Here is a 22,518-nt window from a genome sequence, read left to right as displayed (position 1 = left end):
CTTACTGTTTAAAAGAATTTTAACGACAGTTTACTTTAATTGATAGTTTATAGTAATTTCGTCCCGCTGCCCTCCAGAGGGGCGTTCGATGTATTTGTTAGATTTTATAAATAGTACTGTGAACAAATCCAGGTCAAACGTAGTTCTGACATAATTTTTCGCAAATAAAAAAGTAATTTTTGTTGGAAGCGTTTGGCAGTCAATTGAGAAATACGATACAAACATAGGATGGCAAACCGCTGATTCGAAATCCCGCCACGTTTTGCCAACAGTCACGTGGTATATGTTGGAGCCACACCAGGCCTATAGCTTCTTCACAGCAAGGCCAGTCTACTAGTATCTATGGTCGAAGTACTCGACCGAATAGTAGCGGCTTCGGTCAAGAATACCACCATAACGGCCGGGAGAGCGGTGTGCTGACCCCATTCCCCTCCTATCCGCATCCTCCACTGAGGATGACACGGCGGTCGGATGGTCCCGGTAGGCCACTCGTGACCTGAAGACGGAGAGGGTGAGTGCTTTCAAACTCAGTGAGTAATTGATGATGGCATCTTCGTCGCCTTAGATGCATTCTTGACTACCATCAACATACCACGTCCAGTCTGAAAGGTAACTTAAGCTCACGTCCGTTACAGCGTATTTAAAGCAAACCTGGTTTGTATCCTGATAGTGACGCTAGTAGCGCCACTGTTACGCGACTGGAGTGAAATTTGAATAGACGTCGTCTTTGGTTCAAATGGCTCTGAGAACTATGGGACTCAACTTCTAAGGTCATCAGTCCCCTAGAACTTAGAACTACTTAAACCTAACTAACCTAAGGACACCATACACATCCATGCCCGAGGCAGTATTCGAACCTGTGACCGTAGCGGTCGCGCGGTTCCAGACTGTAGCGCCTAGAACCGCTCCGCCACTCCGGCCGGCTGACGTCGTCTTTCAGATACCGAAACACGCCTACCAACTTTCGTTTATGTCGCACAACTTCTCCTTAGTGCTGCGATTTTTTTTTCGTCAGGGCATAATTTTCTCTAATCCATGTCTAATTACGTCTTTAAGCTGTACTTTTTCCACCTAACTGCTGGTGCCGATTGGTAGCGACCGAAGAGATGGACAGATGGTGCGAGCGAGACAGGCGCTGTTTGCCGCACGGGAAGCGGCAGCAGCAGCTGCACCTTTTAGCCGCTGTGCCCGTGTCTCTCTACAGAATAACCGACGCAGAAGACTCGATGCGGGGCGTTCTCCTGCACAGGCGCGCCCGTGGCCCGGTATATTAGCTGCCGCGCCCTGGAGGCCATTGTTCGCGGCAGCTGTGTCATTAAGGCTCGGGTCGGCTCCGTGAGAACGCCAACAAACTGGAGAGCGGTGCTGCTGGGTGCGCTACCGCTGACATTTCGCTACATGAGCCCCCGTCGTCACGCGCCGCTATCGTTCCAGTCATAGCATCGAATTACAGCCCACGCGGTCCATATTTCTTCTCTGATTATGGCCTCCGCGCTTTCGTAACATTTAAGAACCTGATATCAACCTGTTCTGCGAAAGTTGGTGGACAGAAAAGGTGACTGATACAGCAAGTGGATTCGCCGGTCTGGTTCCTGCCCACGCGTCACCGTCTTCGTTTCTCCACCGCTCCGGCAATTTATTTTTCTGTAACAGCAAAGCGGTAAAAGTTCTGAAGACAAACGTTTCTGCAGCAAGAATATTCTGTTCTGGGGCAGCAAAGAGATGGTCGTGATCACTATGACGTTACAAAATATCCAAAGTACAGTCCCGGGCTGAAAAGTGTTGAATAGTACATCTATATTTACGTACGTACTCTGCAAACAAGTGTGATGTGCATGGCTGAGGACACTTCCCATTGTACCTGTTATGACGCGAGTCGGCAACCCTTATGTCCCGAGAACCCAAATATTGTGTCTTCTTTGCTAATGATAAATGGGTGGAAGGTTGACAATTGCCGGCCGCTGTGGCCATACAGATCTAGGCGCTTCAGTCCGTAACCGCGCTGCTGGTACGGTCACAGGTTCGAATCCTGCCTCGGGCATGGGGGAGGGGGGGGGAGGGTTGTTTGGGGAAGGAGACCAGACAGCGAGGTCATCGGTCTCATCGAATTAGGGAAGGATGGGGAAGGAAGTCGGCCGTGCCCTTTCAAAGGAACCATCCCAGCATTTGCCTGGACTGATTTAGGGAAATCACGGAAAACTTAAATCAGGATGACCGGACGCGGGATTGAACCGTCGTCCTCCCGAATGCGAGTCCAGTGTCTAATCACTGCGCCACCTAGCTCGGTGCGTCGGGCATGGATGTGTGTGATGTCCTTAGGGTAGTTAGGTTTAAGAAGTTGTAAGTCTAGGGGACTGATGACCTCAGATGTTAAGTCCCATAGTGCTCAGAGCCATTTGAACATTTTAGGTGGGCAGCTGGACCTGTTGCCATAGGAGTCTGGACAGGCAAGCAAAGATTAGTTGACACAAGTGCACTTCAAATAAATATATTTTACTCGACTTATTGCTGAAGAACTGTTACACTGTTGACAATTTGTGGCAGAGACCCGACAGGCGTGCGTCTATTTACACTGAATGTTTGCCAATAGAGCTATCAACAACTCAGTGTAACATTCAGCACCGACAGACAACTTGACATATTCTTCAACTAGAAGATTGGTGCCCAGGTGCCCGCCGCTTATGAAAACGTCCTGGCGGTCTTTATTGCTCGGCGGTCTGGAAGTTCTTCATTGGACAGGTCATCCTTTTGGTGGTGATGACCAAAGCGACGCTCGTGGCCTGCACAGGAATCTTCAGCGTTGCGTTGGCTCCAGCAGTAACGATAAGCTACAATAATACAGTACCATATATTGTGGTCGCTTTCCACCGCTCCATTCACGTAACGGTTGTGGAAATAATGACTGGTTAAATGTTTCTGCGTACTGTGATCAGTCTTCGTTACCGCTATATGAGCGATAGGACAGGGGATTGTTGTATGTTGGTAGACTCCTCCCTTAAAACCATTTCTTGCAACTTTGTAAATAGTTGACGAGACAGTCTTCAAGCGTCTGTCAGTTCAGTATTTTCAGCATTTCCGTTGGTCAAACAAACTTAGGACCATTCATACTGCCCTTCTATGATGGGACACACGAGTGTTTCGTAAGCAGTCTTCTTGGTAAACTGATTACAATTTCCTATTATCCCACCAGTGGACTTTAGTCTGCCAACTGTTTTACCTATGACTGAGCCTATGTGTTTATACAATTTAATACACTTGTACATTTTGCAGGCAGGCATTTGCGTGAGTTTATTGAGTCAAATTGAGACTCCAATATTGTTGTCATAGCATACTATGTTTAGTGAAGAGCGCAGTTTTAATTTGCCCAACATTGAAAACCAGTGCAGTTTTTTAGCTCTGCATCAGTGGGGTTTCCTGCCTTCTTGTGGTAAGCGTCAACATGTTGGTCGGGTTCGCCTACACTACAAAGTTAGCAATTATACAGGGTGATTCAAAAAGAATACCACAACTTTAGGAATTTAAAACTCTGCAACGACAAAAGGCAGAGCTAAGCACTATCTGTCGGCGAATTAAGGGACCTATAAAGTTTCATTTAGTTGTACATTTGTTCGCTTGAGGCGCTGTTGACTAGGCGTCAGCGTCAGTTCATGCTAAGATGGCGACCGCTCAACAGAAAGCTTTTTGTGTTATTGAGTACGGCAGAAGTGAATCGACGACAGTTGTTCAGCGTGCATTTCGAACGAAGTATGGTGTTAAACCTCCTGATAGGTGGTGTATTAAACGTTGGTATAAACCTGAACGTCAACTACCCGAGGCGATGGATCGGCCGCCAGGCAGCCCGTGACAGAGCACTTCATCACTGGCCTCCAAGAAGCCCTGATCTTATCCCCTGCGATTTTTTCTTATGGGGGTATGTTAAGGATATGGTGTTTCGGCCACCTCTCCCAGCCACCATTGATAATTTGAAACGAGAAATAACAGCAGCTATCCAAACTGTTACGCCTGATATGCTACAGAGAGTGTGGAACGAGTTGGAGTATCGGGTTGATATTGCTCGAGTGTCTGGAGGGGGCCATATTGAACATCTCTGAACTTGTTTTTGAGTGAAAAAAAAAACATTTTTAAATACTCTTTGTAATGATGTATAACAGAAGGTTATATTATGTTTCTTTCATTAAATACAAATTTTTAAAGTTGTGGTATTCTTTTTGAATCACCCTGTATATATAACGGACTAATATTTTATCCGTCTCCGGCATTGTATGTATCTAAATAATTAGCAACGAGTTGCATAAAGTAAATTTTATTTTCTTAATCGGTTTCAGGCCCTTAATGCCCTTCCTGAGAAGGTTACAACTATCGCATTATTTGCGAGTATGCGAGTGTCTTAATCTTCTGAAGAAGAGCATTAAATTCGTCAAACCGCTTTCTTTTATGCAACTAGTTGCTGATTATTTCGATATATAATGAACTAATTTATTATACCGCACAAACAACAATTCGTAGTTTCTCCTACTCCTTTGGCGCAGTTGTCCCACAACACGTCTGGCTTCGTAAGTCTGGACTCTGCCGTTTGCGGCACTCACATTCATACATCTTCCCGTACCCATCTCCGAAAGTTTGTATCGCCTTTACGAAACATCCCATGTATGTACAGTAAAACTCATTAAAATGTAAGAATTTCCGTGTGTTCGATGTATAAGATGTAACGTAATTAGTAGCGTAATAGGAGTAGCCGACGCTGGCGCGCTACTGTGTATAAAGTTACATTTGCTGCAGAGACTATGCTTACCAATAATAAAGTGAGAAAGGGAGAACCGATAGAGGTACTCAAAGTACCCTCCGCCACACACCGTCAGGTGGCTTGCGGAGTATGGATGTAGATGTAGATGAAGTGAAGTTGAAATGTATTGGATTTATCGTTGCTGCGGATGGACCTTGTGTTTTCGTAAGAGGAGTACTGAATTTTAGTATTAGTGAAGTCAATACTTTCTCGCATGCTGGTGGATGGTGGTCGGTTGCTATTGTACAATGTGGAAGTACTCCCGAAATGGGAGACATTGAAAGATTTAATGATTTTGATGTAATAACTTACCGAACTTTTAGAATTTTTGAAATGTTCATTAGGGATACTGGTACGTCTTTTTTTAAGGCTGCTATGCCTTTTGTTGCCAACGGCCTTGCCGCAATGGTAACACCGGTTCCCGTCAGATTACCGAAGTTAAGCGCTGTCGGGCTGGGCTAGCTCTTCGATGGGTGACCATCCGGTCTGCCCAGCGCTGTTGGCAAGCGGGGTGCACTCAGCCCTTGTGAGGCAAACTGAGGAGCTACTTGATTGAGGAGTAGCGGCTCCGGTCTCGGAAACTGACATACGGCCGGGATAGAGGTGTGCTGACCATATGCACCTCCATATCCGCATCCAGTGACGCCTGTGGCCTGAGGATGACCCGGCGGTCGGTCGGTACCATTGGGCCTTCTTGGCCTGTTCGGGAGGAGTTTTAGTTTATGCCTTTGGTTAGAAGAGCATGTGTTAGACGTAATTTTGGCCCTGATGAAGCAATTTATGTGTGGTGTAAAGGACATGGTGTATGCGAAACTGTAAATTTTGTTAATGATATGAGTGTATATTTTCAGAAATGAGATATGTAACGCCGGCCGCTGGTGGCCGAGCGCTTCTGGCGCTCCAGTCTGGAACCGCGCGACCGCTACGGTCGCAGGTTCGAATCCTGCCTCGGGCATGGATGTGTGTGTTGTCCTTAGGTTAGTTAGGTTTAAGTAAGTTATAGGGGACTTATGACCTCAGCAGTTGAGTCCCATAGTGCTCAGAGCCATTTGAACCATTTTTTGAGATACACTCCTGGAAATTGAAATAAGAACACCGTGAATTCATTGTCCCAGGAAGGGGAAACTTTATTGACACATTCCTGGGGTCAGATACATCACATGATCACACTGACAGAACCACAGGCACATAGACACAGGCAACAGAGCATGCACAATGTCGGCACTAGTACAGTGTATATCCACCTTTCGCAGCAATGCAGGCTGCTATTCTCCCATGGAGACGATCGTAGAGATGCTGGATGTAGTCCTGTGGAACGGCTTGCCATGCCATTTCCACCTGGCGCCTCAGTTGGACCAGCGTTCGTGCTGGACGTGCAGACCGCGTGAGACGACGCTTCATCCAGTCCCAAACATGCTCAATGGGGGACAGATCCGGAGATCTTGCTGGCCAGGGTAGTTGACTTACACCTTCTAGAGCACGTTGGGTGGCACGGGATACATGCGGACGTGCATTGTCCTGTTGGAACAGCAAGTTCCCTTGCCGGTCTAGGAATGGTAGAACGATGGGTTCGATGACGGTTTGGATGTACCGTGCACTATTCAGTGTCCCCTCGACGATCACCAGTGGTGTACGGCCAGTGTAGGAGATCGCTCCCCACACCATGATGCCGGGTGTTGGCCCTGTGTGCCTCGGTCGTATGCAGTCCTGATTGTGGCGCTCACCTGCACGGCGCCAAACACGCATACGACCATCATTGGCACCAAGGCAGAAGCGACTCTCATCGCTGAAGACGACACGTCTCCATTCGTCCCTCCATTCACGCCTGTCGCGACACCACTGGAGGCGGGCTGCACGATGTTGGGGCGTGAGCGGAAGACGGCCTAACGGTGTGCGGGACCGTAGCCCAGCTTCATGGAGACGGTTGCGAATGGTCCTCGCCGATACCCCAGGAGCAACAGTGTCCCTAATTTGCTGGGAAGTGGCGGTGCGGTCCCCTACGGCACTGCGTAGGATCCTACGGTCTTGGCGTGCATCCGTGCGTCGCTGCGGTCCGGTCCCAGGTCGACGGGCACGTGCACCTTCCGCCGACCACTGGCGACAGCATCGATGTACTGTGGAGACCTCACGCCCCACGTGTTGAGCAATTCGGCGGTACGTCCACCCGGCCTCCCGCATGCCCACTATACGCCCTCGCTCAAAGTCCGTCAACTGCACATACGGTTCACGTCCACGCTGTCGCGGCATGCTACCAGTGTTAAAGACTGCGATGGAGCTCCGTATGCCACGGCAAACTGGCTGACACTGACGGCAGCGGTGTACAAATGCTGCGCAGCTAGCGCCATTCGACGGCCAACACCGCGGTTCCTGGTGTGTCCGCTGTGCCGTGCGTGTGATCATTGCTTGTACAGCCCTCTCGCAGTGTCCGGAGCAAGTATGGTGGGTCTGACACACCGGTGTCAATGTGTTCTTTTTTCCATTTCCAGGAGTGTATGTAACCTTGAACAAAAAAAACACCTACACATTGATTGGTCTTGCCAAAAGCCGAGAAGCTATTCTTGGTGTTGAAACTGTCTGTGTGAGACAGCGCCGTGCATATGTGTGGATCGCAGCTAGATCGAGCTGTATGATGTACCGAACGTAGTGGGTTGCGTATGTTGGCGTCTGCCCCCCGAGGCGGTCTTAGAATAAAAAAAAATCGCTGTAATCTTGGGTCCACAACGATCCGTTTGCGGCTATTGTGAATGTATAGTTACGACCAACCATTGAGTTCAGTACCAAATATTGTCTTGGTTACTACAAGTGTATATTACAAAAAATTCCCCATCTAATTGGGCACTGATTTCACACACGACTCATGGTTGAGGAATGTGGTAAATTCATGATAACGCACGAACACACTTTTCTCCTGATGTAAGACGACGTCTAACGCCCCTATCTGTCTAAGATGGACAGGCCGAGCAGTGCCTCCGAGATCTACATCTACAGCTATATGACTACTCTGCAATTCACACTCAAGAGCCTGGAAGAGGATTCATCGAACCAGTTTCAGACTGTTTCCCTTCCTTTTCATTCTCGAACAGGGCGCTGGAAAAACGACACAAATTTTTCCGTGTGAACTCCGATTTGTCTTATTTTATCTTTCTCTTTGTGGTTATTTCATACTAGAGACTGCCCCTGTGCGGCACTTCTATTAATACGATTGAAGACCTGGACCAGTGGGATCGTAGAGTATTGTCTACATCTACATTTACTTCACACTTCAGTGCCTACCAGAGGGTTCATCGAACACGTACAGACTTTCTCTATGGGAAATGCCAACACAATCTTTCCCGGAAGAAATCTGATTTCTCTTATTTTACTACGATGATCATCTCTCGCTATGTACGTTGGCGACGGTAAATTACACTCTAACAAAAAGAAAAAAAAAACACACACACACTACGAGAGAATTATCCAAGTGGTCAGAAGCCGGTAGATGTGATGTGCGTGTACAGGCAGACAAATGATTACAATCTCAGAAAAAATTGATTATTTACTTATTCAAGAGAAAGAGCTTCACGAACTGAGCAAGTCAATAACGCGTTGGTCCACTACTGGCCTTTATGCAACCAGTTATTCGACTTGGCATTGATGGATAGAGTTGTTAGATGTCCTCATGAGTGGTTGGTTTTACTTACTTACTCCATGGCACTACGGTCGTCTGAGGACCTTGGCCTTCTCAATCACAGATTTCCAATCGTCTCGGTCTTCAGCACGTCTGCGTCAACTACTCACTCCCACTGCTCTCAGGTCGGCTTCCACATCTTCCAGCCATCTCACACGCGGTCGCCCTCTCCTTCTTTTACCACCAGGATGTCCCATCATCATCTTCTTCTGGAACCTATCTTCTGTCATCCGCTGGACATGTCCTAACCATCTTAGCCTTCCCATTTTGATTGAGGTTACCAATTTGTACAGAGCCCTTATTTCTTCATTAGTTCTAATTCTCCATATCTCACCTTCTTTTACAGGACCAAAAACCTTCCTCAGCACTTTCCCATATGTTAAGTTTCTTGTCCAAAGCCTCGGTCAGTACACATGCCTCACTGCCATACATAAGAATTTGTTTGATCACTGTTTTGTAAAGTGTCAGCTTTTGTTTCCTACTTAGGTTCTTACTTTTGAGCATGGTATTTAGTGCCCTATATGACATGTCTGCAGCCTTAATTCGGTTTGTTATATCTGCCTCCACTTTGTTTTCTGATGTTATTACTGAGCCAAGATAAAGAACGCTATCTACTCTTTCAAAGTTGTACCCTTCTAACTGTAGATCATCTGTGTTTCTCCTACCTCTCGCAGTTACCATATAATTAGATTTTGTCTCACTAATTTCTAAATCAAGGTTCCTGTCAGCGGCGTTTAGCTCTTTTAAGGATGATGTGAGTGCCTCCGTACTTCTAGCACTTGTTACTACATCATCTGCATAGACTAAGATTTGCAGAAGTCTGTTGTAAATATTGCCTCCTGTGTTTGTGGTTATTGATTCTCTAATACCAGGTTAAATAGTACTAAGGATAATGGGTCTCCCTGTCTTAGGCCGTCTTCCGTTGGGAACTATCTCGACAGACATCCCTGAACTTTAATCTGGCTTTCGCTGTTTTCCAGGGTCATCTTAGTTAATTGTATTAGCTTCTTAGGAAATTTGAATTTCTGTATTGTTTCCCTTAATGCTGATCTTTTAACTCTGTCATAGGCCTGTTTAAAGAGATGTTCTAATCTTACATTATATTCGTAAGTCTTCTCCAGCATCATACGTACTGTAAATATGGTCAGCTGTAAACCTTCCAGATCTAAAACCTGCCTGGTACTCTCCTAGAATATTTTCTACTCTTCTGCTTACTGTCCTTGTTATAGCCGTGGAAGGATTTTGTAGACGATACTAAGCAGACATATTTGTCGGTAGTTCTTACACGGCATGCGTGATCCTTTCTTGTGTATAGGGCTGATCGTTGCTAACGTCCAGTCCTCTGGCATTTTCTCTGTTTCCCAGGCCATTGTAATTACTTTATGTATCTAACGTACTAATATTTCACATCCGTGCTTTATCAATTCCGCCGTTACCAGGTCGTGTCCAGGAGCTTTGTTATTCCCAAGTTGCTTTATAATTTCTCTCAACTCTTCTATCGATGGTGGTTCTGCGTCCACTACATCATCATCTCCATCCACCTCTTGTTCTTCTTCAGTTTCTTCTCTAGCCCCTCCATTTCTCTCTTCACATACGATGTATCTGTTTGATAGCAACAACTTCAAAATGTTGTTCCAATGTTTCTATTATTTTTTCCTTTCCAACAATCAAATTGCCTGTCTCATCTTTCAGTATATCCATCCTTGACTGGTATCCTCTCTTTATTTGCCCCACCCCATAAAAGAATTTCCTCCACTGCTTATTTTAAAAGTTCTTCTGTATTTCACCCCTCCTTTCCCTTTCCTCTGTTCTCTTTTTAATCCGCGCTAAATTCTTAGCTACCCTTCTCTTATTCTTAAACGTAGCCACATTATTTCGTTTAGGTCTCTGTAACATTCTTTGCCGAGCTTGATTTCTATCATCTAGCGCCTCTGGCATCTCCTCATCAAACCATCCGTTTCTTTTCTGTTTTCCTCTTTCTCCAAGTACCTCTTGAGGTGTTATATTTATAGCTATCTTACTTTCCTCCCATACTACGATGATATCCTTCCCTCCATCACGCTGATCTTTTGGAACTTCTCTTGCACTTTGTTCCTATACTCTTCTTTTTATTCTGATCTTTGAGCATCTGCACATTGTTGTCCTTACCTTCCCCCAACCCAGCCCTTCTGGCTTTAATTGCAATCCTTTCTAAGGTTTTGATTCTTACCAAAAGATGATCTGAGTCAGCATCCGCTCCCCGGCGGCTAATCACATCCAAAATATCTGAGGCATGCCGTCCATCTATCAGTGCATGATCTGTTTGATTTCTCGTCAACACATCTGGTGATATCCAAGTCTCCTTATGAATGTATTCGTGTGGGAAACACGTACTTTTAATCAGTAGTCTTTTGCTAAAAGCAAGTTCAGTCAGGTTCCAACCACTCTCATCTGATTCAGGTGTTTACTATGAAGACCGGCCATCGGTTGGTTCTCTTTCTCTTTACCTACTTTAGCACTACAATCCCCCAGGATAATTTTCACATCATACTTTGGCAGCTTATCATATACTTTCTCTTCTTCAGCTGCTCCTTCTGTTGGGGCATACACACCAATCAGCGATTCGTAGGAGAATTTTCCCTTCAGCCTCAGTCGACCTAATTCGAGGTTTATTGTTTCATAGTCCACCATGGCGTGACTGATGGTCTTCTTTACCATAAAACTTGTTCCTAATCTATTTTCTTCTTCCCTGCTATTGATCAAGGTATAATGCTGAAGATCAACCACCTGTGTTTGTTTCCATCTTATGTCTTGCAATGCTGCAACATCAATTCGGTACGTCAATAATTCCTCCTCGAGCTTCCTACTGGCTCCCACCTGAAAGATACTTCTTACATTCCATGTTCCGATATACCAAAATCGTTGCTTCTAGACCCTTTAGTCCGGAACCGCGCTGCTGCTACAGTCGCAGGTTCGAATCCTGCCTCGGGCATGGATGTGTGTGATGTCCTTTGGTTAGTTAGGTTTAAGTAGTTCCAAGTCCAGGGGACTGATGACCTCAGATGTTAAGTCCCATAGTGCTTAGAGCCATTTGAACCATATTTTGATGGGCGTTGGTTGTAAGTTTGAGACAGTCCAGTTCTCCCTGTGAATTGGTTGCTGAACAATGAGTTTTTCCAACACGGAGTTGTTAGCCCCACGATCAACGCCCAACCTGGAGGACCTGGATTTGTATCGGTTCACTTCCTTAGGGAGACTGGCTTCATCACGCCTCTACATCTCTCCCTGCCCTATGTTGTAGGGAATTGAAAATGACAAGGAAAAAGGACAGGCTTAGGATAGGATAGGACAGGAGACCGGATTGATAGGTCGTTGTGGGACACACTTCGTCTGGCTCCTCTCCTTTGGCCTGTTGGGCATGGGTGACCCTGCTGGTAGCTATTCTACCGCCGGAATAGCCCTCCGGGTCCAAAGCACGCAAACCTCCTCAGCCACATAGACAGTGCTACGTTAAGGCTGTGTCACCTCAAGAGGCGGTCGCTGCAAATATTACCTGGCTGAATTCCCGTAAGTTGTTTGAAAATTATATATGCCAGGAGAAACTCAGGTCTTACATTGTTTGCGTGTTGCCTGGTCGGACGAGTATCGTTTCAAATTGTAGCGAGTGGATGGACATGACTGGTATGGAGACAATCTCATGAATTCATGTACCCTGTATGCCAGCAGGAGACTGTTCAAGCTGGTGGAGGCTCTGTAATGGTCTGGGGCGTGTGCATTTGGAGTGATATGGGGCCCCTGCTACGTCTAGATACGACTCTGACAGGTGACACGTACGTAAGCATCCTGTCTGATCACCTGCATCCATTCATGTCCATTGTGCATTGTGCATTTCGACGACCCCACACGTCCAGAATTGCTAAAGAGTGGCTCCAGGAACACTTGTCTGAGTTTAAACACTTCCTCTAGTCACCAGACTCTCCAGACGTGAACATTATTGAGCACATCTGGGGTTCCTTGCAACGTGGTGTTCAGAAATCTCCACCCCCCCCCCCCCCCCCCGTACTCCTAGGTATTTATGGACAGCCCTACAGGATTCATGGTGTCAGTTTCTTCCAGCAATACTTCAGACATAATTCGAGTCCATGCCACGTCCTGTTCTGGCACTTCTGCGTGCTCGCGGAGGCACTAGACGGTATTAAGCAGGTGTACCAGTTTCTTTCGCTCTTCAGTGTATTTCCGAAACGAGGCAAAGCATGAAGACTGCAGTTGGCTAGAAATGGATCTATGTCAGGGAGTCATACAATAGGCAGGAAAGCTCAACCCATGAAAGCAAACAGACATTACTTTCAACACAAAGTTACGTTTATTTAAATGGTACATGTATGTTTTCCTACCGTTATGAAGACTAGAGGTGCAGTTTAGTGATAAGACTTGGTTCTAGTTCCTGGACACAACTGTCAGTAGTCTGTAGCCCACCAGGAACTTCGTATTTGTACGTTACATCCAGCACTGAAACGGACTCACAAATAGCCAGCAACGTAATGTTCGATGAACTGTTTCACTTCAACGGATGTTGGCTGTGCCCACCGTTTGCATCAGTACATTTTCGGAGAGGGTGGACAAGAGAGCGTTGCACAGACTGTAGTGTCTCTACAGATATTGCCGCACACACAGAGGCCTTTGTTGCATATACTCTGGTGTCATTTGCGGTTCGTCTTACACATTCCTTTCACTGCGCCTCTGAGAAAGAAATCTAGTGGCGTCATGTAGGGGGACGAGACGTACCAGCTCACGGGACCTCCCCGCTTCATCCATCTATTTGGAAAGATTGCATCTACAATTTTCCTAAACACGTGCATAGTGTGCGGGGTATCCACCATGCTGGAACCACATTGATAGACTCGTTTCCAATCCGAAGTAGTAGAGCGTCTTGAAGAAATTATACATACCACTGTCCATTTAATGTTCCCTGGGTCAACCTACAATATATGTACGAATGATACAGCACCAAACACTGACGGTCGTGGGTAAACGAAACCAGTGAGGATTTTACACGGAGCAGTAGTTCACGTTCCGCAGATTCACAGACCATGATTTGTGAACGACGCTTTATTTGTAAACAACATTTCACTTAGGAATTCAGAAATATCTTGCAAAAGCTGAAGTGCAAACGACCGAATACAATTCGGGATGCAATGTCATTCATTTATAGTTCTTGGTGAAGTGAGATATGAAACGGATAAAATGTAGGCGCCTACAATATTCTCCACATACAGCGGCTTATTCCAGAACTGTGTGCAAATTGACGTACACTCACCTCAGGATTTTCGGCTACTGCAGTCAGAGCAGCAATTCCGTCTCCATTGACAGTTTCTATGTTTGTACTTTGACGCTTTCTGGGAGCACAGCTGCCTGTTCCCATTAGACTCGTGCATATGTTGGCAACGGTACGAGGTGAAGGAGGGTAGGATTCAGCGTACAATGCTGCAGCTTAGGTTGCATTTCTGTGACATTCGCCGTAACATTATATCTAGTTTTTCTTCGTTACTGGTGACAGACATATTCACTAGAAAACCATAAATGTAACAGGCCACACCACAACAGGGAAAGCAAAATCCGAATCGACGTGAAATTAGTTACAGCGTATTCCCCTGTTTGACACCGGCAGCAATACAGCAGACCCTACCAGGAGACACTAGTTGACTGAACAGTGTATTAGTCGACCACAATACTACTGCACGTGGGAATGTGGGCGCTTCGGTCGGTTTGTCTTGAGTTTCAATCGTGATATTTCACGACGACATAATGAACCACCTGATACTATATGTAAACTGTCTTAAATTCATTCACATTGCTATGCACTTTCCCCGCCACTATCCTTGTTTACTGTAACGTCACCGCCTGTTTCCAATAAAACTCACGGGAGCCCAAGCGCAGTAATATCGTGGTCATTTAGTAGGTAGAACATGCATCCTTATATTGATCTGTCTATAGTAGGCTTTAGAACAGCGCTGGCAACCCTTGCTATGCCCATTAAGGCATAAACTGTGGCGCGGTTGCCATCCTCTAAAGTCCAAGCAATGCAGAAGGTATGAGTTTTAGAACTGTGAAACCAAGCCTGCCGTCTCTAATTATGCTGTAAGTTTTCATTTCGAGAGAAAGAAACATGCTTGTGCCATTTAAATAAATGTATCTGTGTTCAAACTGATGTTTATCCACTTTTCTGAATTGTGCTTTCCTGCCCACTGTGTGAGCCCCCCTGTATGTGCATCCCTGCCTAATTGCATTTTTCACATTTTGTTTAATTTCGGAAATACGCGAGGCCATCGAGTTACGTGAGACCCCCTGTATGTATATTCTGGGGATGGGTCAAATCTGGAGATTGCATTACTTTACACAATTACAAGTATTTTACCAAATGCGTGTTTTAATTCCTTGAAAAGAAATGACCTCGCAAAGTGCAACAGTTTGTAAAGGCCTGAGCAGCAAGTAGGGTATGCCCCATCTGAGTGGAAGCTGATGGAACAGAGGAGATAAGGCTGATCACCGTACACAATGCGACACAGGTGGCACTCTGGTAGAACGGCCTGGACTGACCGTACCCTGCCGATAAGTTTCATTAGCAGCTTGTATCGCTAACGAAGCCACTGGCGTTTCTGCGGCCTGCGAAAGCACGATAAAGCGGCCTTGATACACCTATAAGACAACCTCTCCCGTAGCGCTGCCGACGCTTTGCATGTATAAAGCGTGGAGCAGAATCCGCGGTCTGCCGTATGAAGGAAGGATGTGAACAAGGGTGCAGCATCACTTGCGTCCACTACTCAGCAACGTAGTATGTATCACGCCATTTCGTGAGCTATGTACTGTGCAGTTATAACGGGCCGGCCGCGGTGGTCTCGCGGTTCTAGGCGCGCAGTCCGGAACCGTGCGACTGCTACGGTCGCAGGTTCGAATCCTGCCTCGGGCATGGATGTGTGTGATGTCCTTAGGTTACTTAGGTTTAAGTAGTTCTAAGTTCTAGGGGACTAATGACCAAAGCAGTTGAGTCCCATAGTGCTCAGAGCCATTTGAACCATTTTTTTAGTTATAACGGTAACATTAATAATTGTTAATTTCGCTGTTTCCTTTGAGAGTACTGTCATTTTTTTATGTATTTGTTTTCGCATCCAGTGCAGTAGGTTTCGGCATCAAGTGTGGTAGGTTTTACCTTCTTCTCTGTGTAAAAATGCTGCCAAGTCTCCAACATCTGAACCATCAAAAAATGGTTCAAATGGCTCTGAGCACTATGGGACTTAACTGCTGAGGTCATCAGTCTCCTAGAACTTACAACTACTTAAACCTAACTAACCTAAGGACATCACACACATCCATGCCCGAGGCAGGATTCGAACCTGCGACCGTAGCGGTCACGCGGTTCCAGACTGAAGCGCCTAGAACCTCTCGGCCACTTCGGCCGGCGTGGAGATAAGGAAGAACCTTATGAAACACAACTTCATGAACACAAAAATATACGTGCGTGTCTGTCTACTTCTGTGTGTGTGTGTGTGTGTGTGAAACGTGGATCTTGACGAACAGGGGAAATGTAATGGTGGAGAAGAACGCTAAAATGAAGCTGGTAGTTAAGGTATTGAAAAGAACTACGAAGAGAGAAGCTCATGTAAAACCTTCATCCATAGAAGCGACGGATAAATAGACCAGTAGAAGGTGAAGCTACGAGCAGATCCTCCAGCGGTTCTCGGATAATGCGACTAAGGCGCACCACACGCAAAACACACAGATCCGGTTCGAGTACTGGTCCCGCATGGAGTTCCAACTTGTCAAGCATGTTCATGGTAGCTTATGTACTACTAAGCAAAATTATGTCATCTCAACGGGACCATGTAATCAGACATTTCTTTTAGAAATCTATTCCACGTGGTATGCTGGATATACACTGGTGAGCAAACCGTTACGACATGGTGGCCTCGCGGGCACGTAGCGTTATAAGAAAAGTACATAACCGAAGCAGAGACGAATGGGGAATCATTCTAGCGACGATATGGTTATCAATTGGGGAAATTCACTGACGTTGGAATGGTTTGTTATGAACCGGCTCCTGGGAAGAAGCTTGTAGGAAGCGGTGAAGCTGGTCGGCTTTTCGTTTGGCATTGCCGTATCTGTGGAAAATGATTGAAGGACGGTGAAACGACGTGTAGGCGACAAGGCGTTGGACGTGCACGGCACGTCGCAGAGCGTGATGGTCAGAGTCTTGCTCGCTCTGTAGAGTAGGACAGGTGGCGATATGTGGCAGATGTGACGATAGGGTGCAATGCTGGTGCAGGCACACGTGTTTCAGGGCAGGCCCTTCAGCGCACGTGGTATTGTGGTTTGAGGAACACTATGGATGATACCTTGGCTACCAAATTCGACCTATCTGAAGCCGACGGAACACACCTGGGATGCTCTCGCCCGCCAATTCCGCTCCCACAAACCACCGGACCGTAAATTAATGGAACTGGGTGATCTGTGAGTAGACATCTTGCACGACATACCTCCGGACCCATCAAGGCTCTATCGAATCCGTGACACGCAAATCGCTGCTATATTGCGTTCCCAAAATGCACCAATACGCTTCTAATCAGACGGTCGTAATGTTTTGGCTCGTCACTACGTGACGCATGAGAAATTAGTCGAGACTGCGAGAAAAATGTAATAATCACAAGTCCAATGCAGGCTGTTTGTCCACCAGCGAAGTCGAAAAAACACATATCAAAAAAAGTTTCGCATCACCCCGGTTCCCAAAGCTCCTGAAGATAGACGTTGACTGTGGATGTTGTACCACAGACACAGTCTCTTTGACTGTTCAGAGATATCGCTATACCCGCCCAAAGATGCAAACAACCACGCATGAGCAGCGCCTATTAGATGGAGGGGGTCCGACAGCCGATCAGTTCCAGTCATTCCACCAGGAAGGAGGTACACGGCTCCTCTATATTTCAACCATGCCTGGACGGTCACTACCGCGGTTCGATCGCGTCCGCATTGTTACTCTGCGCCAAGGGAAGGGAAGTGCCCAGGCGTCTCGGAGTGTACCAAAGCGATGTTGTTCGGACATGCAGAATATACGGAGAGAAACAGGAACCGTCGATGACATGCCTCGCTTAGGCCGCCCAAGGGCTACTATTGCAGTGGATAACCGCTATCTATCGATTATCGTTCGGAGGAACCTAACAGCAATGCCACAATGTTGAATAATGCTGCTCGTGCAGCCAAAGGACGTCGTGTTACGACTCAAACTGTGCGCAATAGGCTGCATGATGCGCAACTTCACTCCCGACGTCCATGGCGACGTCCATTTTTGCAACCACGACACCATACAGAGCGGTACAGTTGGGTCCAACAACATGCCGAATAGACCGCTCAGTATTGGCAGCGCGTTCTCTTCACCAGACAATCGTCGGGGGCCACCCGGTCAGGCTAAACGCCCTAGACACATTGTCCAGCGAGTGCAGCAAGATGGAGGCTCCCTGCTGTTTTGTGGTGGCATTATGTGGGCCGACGTACGCGGTTGGTGGTCATGGAAGGCGCCGTAACGGCTGTACGGTACATTAATGCCATTTTCCGACCGGTAGTGCAACCATATAGGCAGCATATTGGCGAGGCATTCGACTTAATGCACGAAAACTCGCTCCGCCAACGTGCACATCTTATGAGTGACTTCCTTCAGGATAACGACATCGCTCGACTAGAGTGGCCAGCATGTTCTCCAGACATGAACCCTATCGAACATGCCTGGGATAGATTGAAAAGGGCTTTTTATGGACGACGTGACTCACCAACCACTCTGAGGAATCTACGTCGAATCGCCGTTGAGGAGTGCAACAATTTGGACCAACAGTGCCTTGATGAACTTGTGGATAGTATACCACGATGAATACAGGTAGGCATCAGGGCAAGAGGACGTGCTACTGGGTTTCAGAGGTACCGGTGTGTACAGAAATCTGGAACACCACCTCGGAAGGTCTCGCTGTGTGGTGGTACGACATGCAATGTGTGTTTTTCATGAGCAATACAAAGGGCGGAAATGATGTTTATGTTTATCTCTATTACAATTTTCTGTACAGGTTCCGGAACTCTCAGAACGGAGGTGATGCAAAACTTTTTTTGGTGTGTGTATATCAAGCGGTTGTTACTTACAGACTAGATGGATATTAAGCAGCATGACTGTCCGTGTATCTTTCCTCGTTAAGAAAATATGGAGAGGAGTAAGGATTTTTAAAACAGCACTCTATACTTTTTATTCGGTATTCCACTTCCTCTCCTCAAGGCATGTAAAAAAGCATTCAACGTATTCATGTAAACACTACATTCTTAGGATTTTTCTGCCAAGAGGGTCGAAGCAAATTTACTTTCGTATTCGTTGAATACTTCAGGCTTGGTTCTCCTTGCGCTAATTATAGCTTCCTTCAGTTTTTGTTTCTCTGTTTGTGGTTCTGGAGATCTTCAAATTTTTAGTGAAGTTCTCTTTTCTTTCGCAGCAGCTTCCTAACACGGCTGTCGAACCATGCCGGTGTTTTCCACCCCTCACAACTTTGCTGGGCACATACCTGTCGCACAGTACATTACTCTCGAATTTTGTCCGTTGATACACAATGCTGTCAGTTCTGCAGATGAAATTTTCATGTTGCTCTCTCAGATTATTTGGAATCTTTTCCTTATCGTTCTGTTTCCTGCCTTTTTTTATATTCCCGTTTAATAACTGAAAATATGTCAACTTGTTCCGCGACATTTCCTACTTCTTTTTCGTTTTAATACGATATGGGAACATATACCTAAAAGTTTATTAGTATACGTTTATAGTTAAGTAGTCGATCCTTTGGAATGATGTTAAAAATTTACAATGATAATAAAATTACAATGTTAACAAATTTCAGTGGTTTTTGCAATGTAACTAGATTATGATACACACACTTCAAAAAAAGTTTTGCGTCACCTCGGTTCCGAGAGTTCCGAAACATGTACAGAAAATTTGAATAGAGATCAAAATAAACATTATTTCTGCCCTTTTTGTTGCTCATGAAAAACACACATTGCTTGTTGTACCACCATACAGCGATAACTTCGGAGGTGGTGGTCCAAATTGCTGTACACACCATTACCTCTAATACCCTGTAACACGTCCTCTTGCATTGATGCCTGCTGTATTCGTCGTGGCATACTATCCACAAGTTCATGAAGGCACTGTTGGTCCAAATTGTCCCACTCCTCAACGGCGATTCGACGTAGATCCCACAGAGTGGTTGGCGACTCACGTCGTCCATAAACAGCCCTTTTCAATCTATCCCAGGCATGTTCGATAGGGTTCATGTCTGGAGAACATGCTCGCCACTCTAGTCGAGTGATGTCGTTATCCTGAAGGAAGTCTTTCACAAGATGCTGCCGATATGGTTGCACTATCGGTCAGAGGATGGCATTCACGTATAGTGCAGCCGTTACGGCGCCTTACATGACCACCAGCGGCGTACGTCAGCCCCACATAATGCCACCCCAAAACAACAGGGAACCTCCAACTTGCTGCACTCGCTGGACAGTGTGTCTAAGGCGTTCAGCCTGACCGGGTGGCCTCCAAACACGTCTCCGACGATTGTCTGGTTGAAGGCATAAGCGACACTCACCGGTGAAGAGAACGTGCTGCCAATCCTGAGAGGTCCATTCGGCATGTTGTTGGGCCCATCTGTACCGCGCTGCATGGTGTCGTGGTTGCGAAGATGGACCTTGCCATGGACGTCGGGAGTGAAATTGCGCATCATGCAGCCTACGGCGCACAGTTTGAGTCGTAACACGACGTCCTGTTGCTGCACGAAAAGCATTATTCAACATGGTGGCGTTGCTCTCAGTATTCCTCCGAGCCATAATCCGTAGGTAGCGGCCGTCCACTGCAGTAGTAGCCCTTGGGCGGCCAGAGCGAGGCACGTCATCGACAGTTCCTCTCTGTATCTCCTCCATGTCCGAACAACATCGCTTTGGTTCACTCCGAGACGCCTGGACACTTCTCTTGTCGAGAGCCCCTCCTGGCACAAAGTAGTAATGCGGACGCGATCGAACCGCGGTATTGACAGTCTAGGCGTGGTTGAACTACAGGCAACAAGAGCCGTGTACTTCCTTCCTGGTGGAATGACTGGAACTGATCGGCTGTCGCACTCCCTCCGTCTAATAGGCGCTGCTCATGGATGGTTGTTTACATCTTTGAACGGGTTTAGTGACACCTCTGTACAGTCAGAGGGACTGTGTCTTTGATACAATACACATAATCAACGTCTACCTTCAGTTCTGTGAACCGGGGTGATGCAAAACTTTTTTGATGAGTGTACATAATTTAAGTACCTAATTACACTGAGATGACAAAAGTCATGGGATAGCGACATGCACGTATACAGATGGCGGTAGCATCGCGTACACAAGGTATAAAAGGACAGCGCGCTGGTGGAGATGTCACTCAGGTGATTCATGTGATAAGGTTTCCAATGTGATTATGGGGCCATGACGGGGAATAACAGACTGTGAACGCAGAATGGTAGTTGGAGCTAGAGGTATGGGACGTTCCATTTCGGAAATCTATAGGGAATTAAGGATTTCGAGATCTACAGTGCCAAGAGTTTGCCAAGAATACTACATTTTAGGCATTACCTCTCACCAAGGATGACTCAGTGGCCGACGGCCTTCACTTAACGACCAACAGGAGTGGCATTTGCATAGAGTTGTAAGTGCTAACAGACAAGCAACACTCCTTCAAATAACCGCATAAGTCAATGTGGGACATACGACGAACATATCTGGTAGCACAGTGCGGTCAAGTTTGGAGTCAATGGTCTATAGCAGCAGACGACCGACGCAAGTACGTTTGCTAACAGCTCGACATAGCTTGCAGTGCCTTTCCTGGCCTCGTTATCATATCGGTTTGACCCTAGACGACTGGAAAACGGTGGCCTGTCACAAGCCCCACGAAGCCATGGATCCGAGTTGTCAACAACGCACTCTGCAAGCTGGTAATCGCTCCATATTAGTGTGGCGTTTTTTACATGGAATAGACTGAGTCCTCTGGTCCAACTGAACCAATCAATGTTATGTCCAGCTACTTGGAGACCATTTACAGTCATTCATGGACCTCTTTTTCCCAAACAACGTTGGAATTTTTAAGGACGATTTTGTTCCATTTCGTCCAGCAACAATTTTTCGCGATTGGTTCAGACAGCATTCTGGACAATTGGAGTGAATGATTTGGCCAGCTACATCGCTCGATATGAGCCCTATCGAATAGTCTTGAGATATACTCGAGAGGTCAGTTCATTAACAACATCCTACATCTGCAACCTCTTCGCAATCCTGGATGGCTGTAGAGGCAGCATGGCTCATTGTTTTGCAGAGACTTACAACGACTTACTGAGTCCATGCTACGTCTAGTTGCTACGCTACGCCGGGCAAAAGGAGGTCCGACAATGACATGTCACGTTCGTGTATACAGGGTGGTCCATTGATAGTGACCGGGCCAAATATCTCACGAAATAAGCATCAAACGAAAAAAACTACAAAGTACGAAACTCGTCTAGCTTGAAGGGGTAAACCACATGGCGCTATGGTTGGCCCGCTAGATGGCGCTGCCATAGGTCAAACGGATATCAACTGCGTTTTTTTTTTTAAATTGGAACCCCCATTTTTTATTACATATTCGTGTAGTAGTAAAGAAATATGAATGTTTTAGTTAGAACATTTTTTTCGCTTTGTGATAGATGGCGCTGTAATAGTCACAAACGTATAAGTACGTGGTATCACGTAACATTCCTCCAATGCGGACGGTATTTTCTTCGTGATACATTACCCGTGTTAAAATGGACCGTTTACCAATTGCGCAAAAAATGGTTCAAATGGCTCTGAGCACTATGGGACTCAACATCTTAGGTCATAAGTCCCCTAGAACTTAGAACTACTTAAACCTAACTAACCTAAGGACATCACACACACCCATGCCCGAGGCAGGATTCGAACCTGCGACCGTAGCAGTCCCGCGGTTCCGGACTGCAGCGCCAGAACCGCTAGACCACCGCGGCCGGCA

The 22,518-nt window shown here is 46.4% G+C and overlaps 1 pseudogene; it reads left to right on the top strand.

The window, feature by feature from the left end:
- Positions 1-5,170: 5,170 nt before the first annotated feature.
- On the top strand, positions 5,171-5,288 carry LOC126208743 (5S ribosomal RNA; annotated as a pseudogene).
- Positions 5,289-22,518: the final 17,230 nt, after the last annotated feature.

The sequence above is a fragment of the Schistocerca nitens genome, chromosome 1, assembly GCF_023898315.1.
Source record: "Schistocerca nitens isolate TAMUIC-IGC-003100 chromosome 1, iqSchNite1.1, whole genome shotgun sequence".
Classification (NCBI taxonomy): domain Eukaryota; kingdom Metazoa; phylum Arthropoda; class Insecta; order Orthoptera; family Acrididae; genus Schistocerca; species Schistocerca nitens.
Note: the sequence above shows the minus strand (reverse complement) of the source record. Positions and strands in the feature narration are given on the sequence as shown.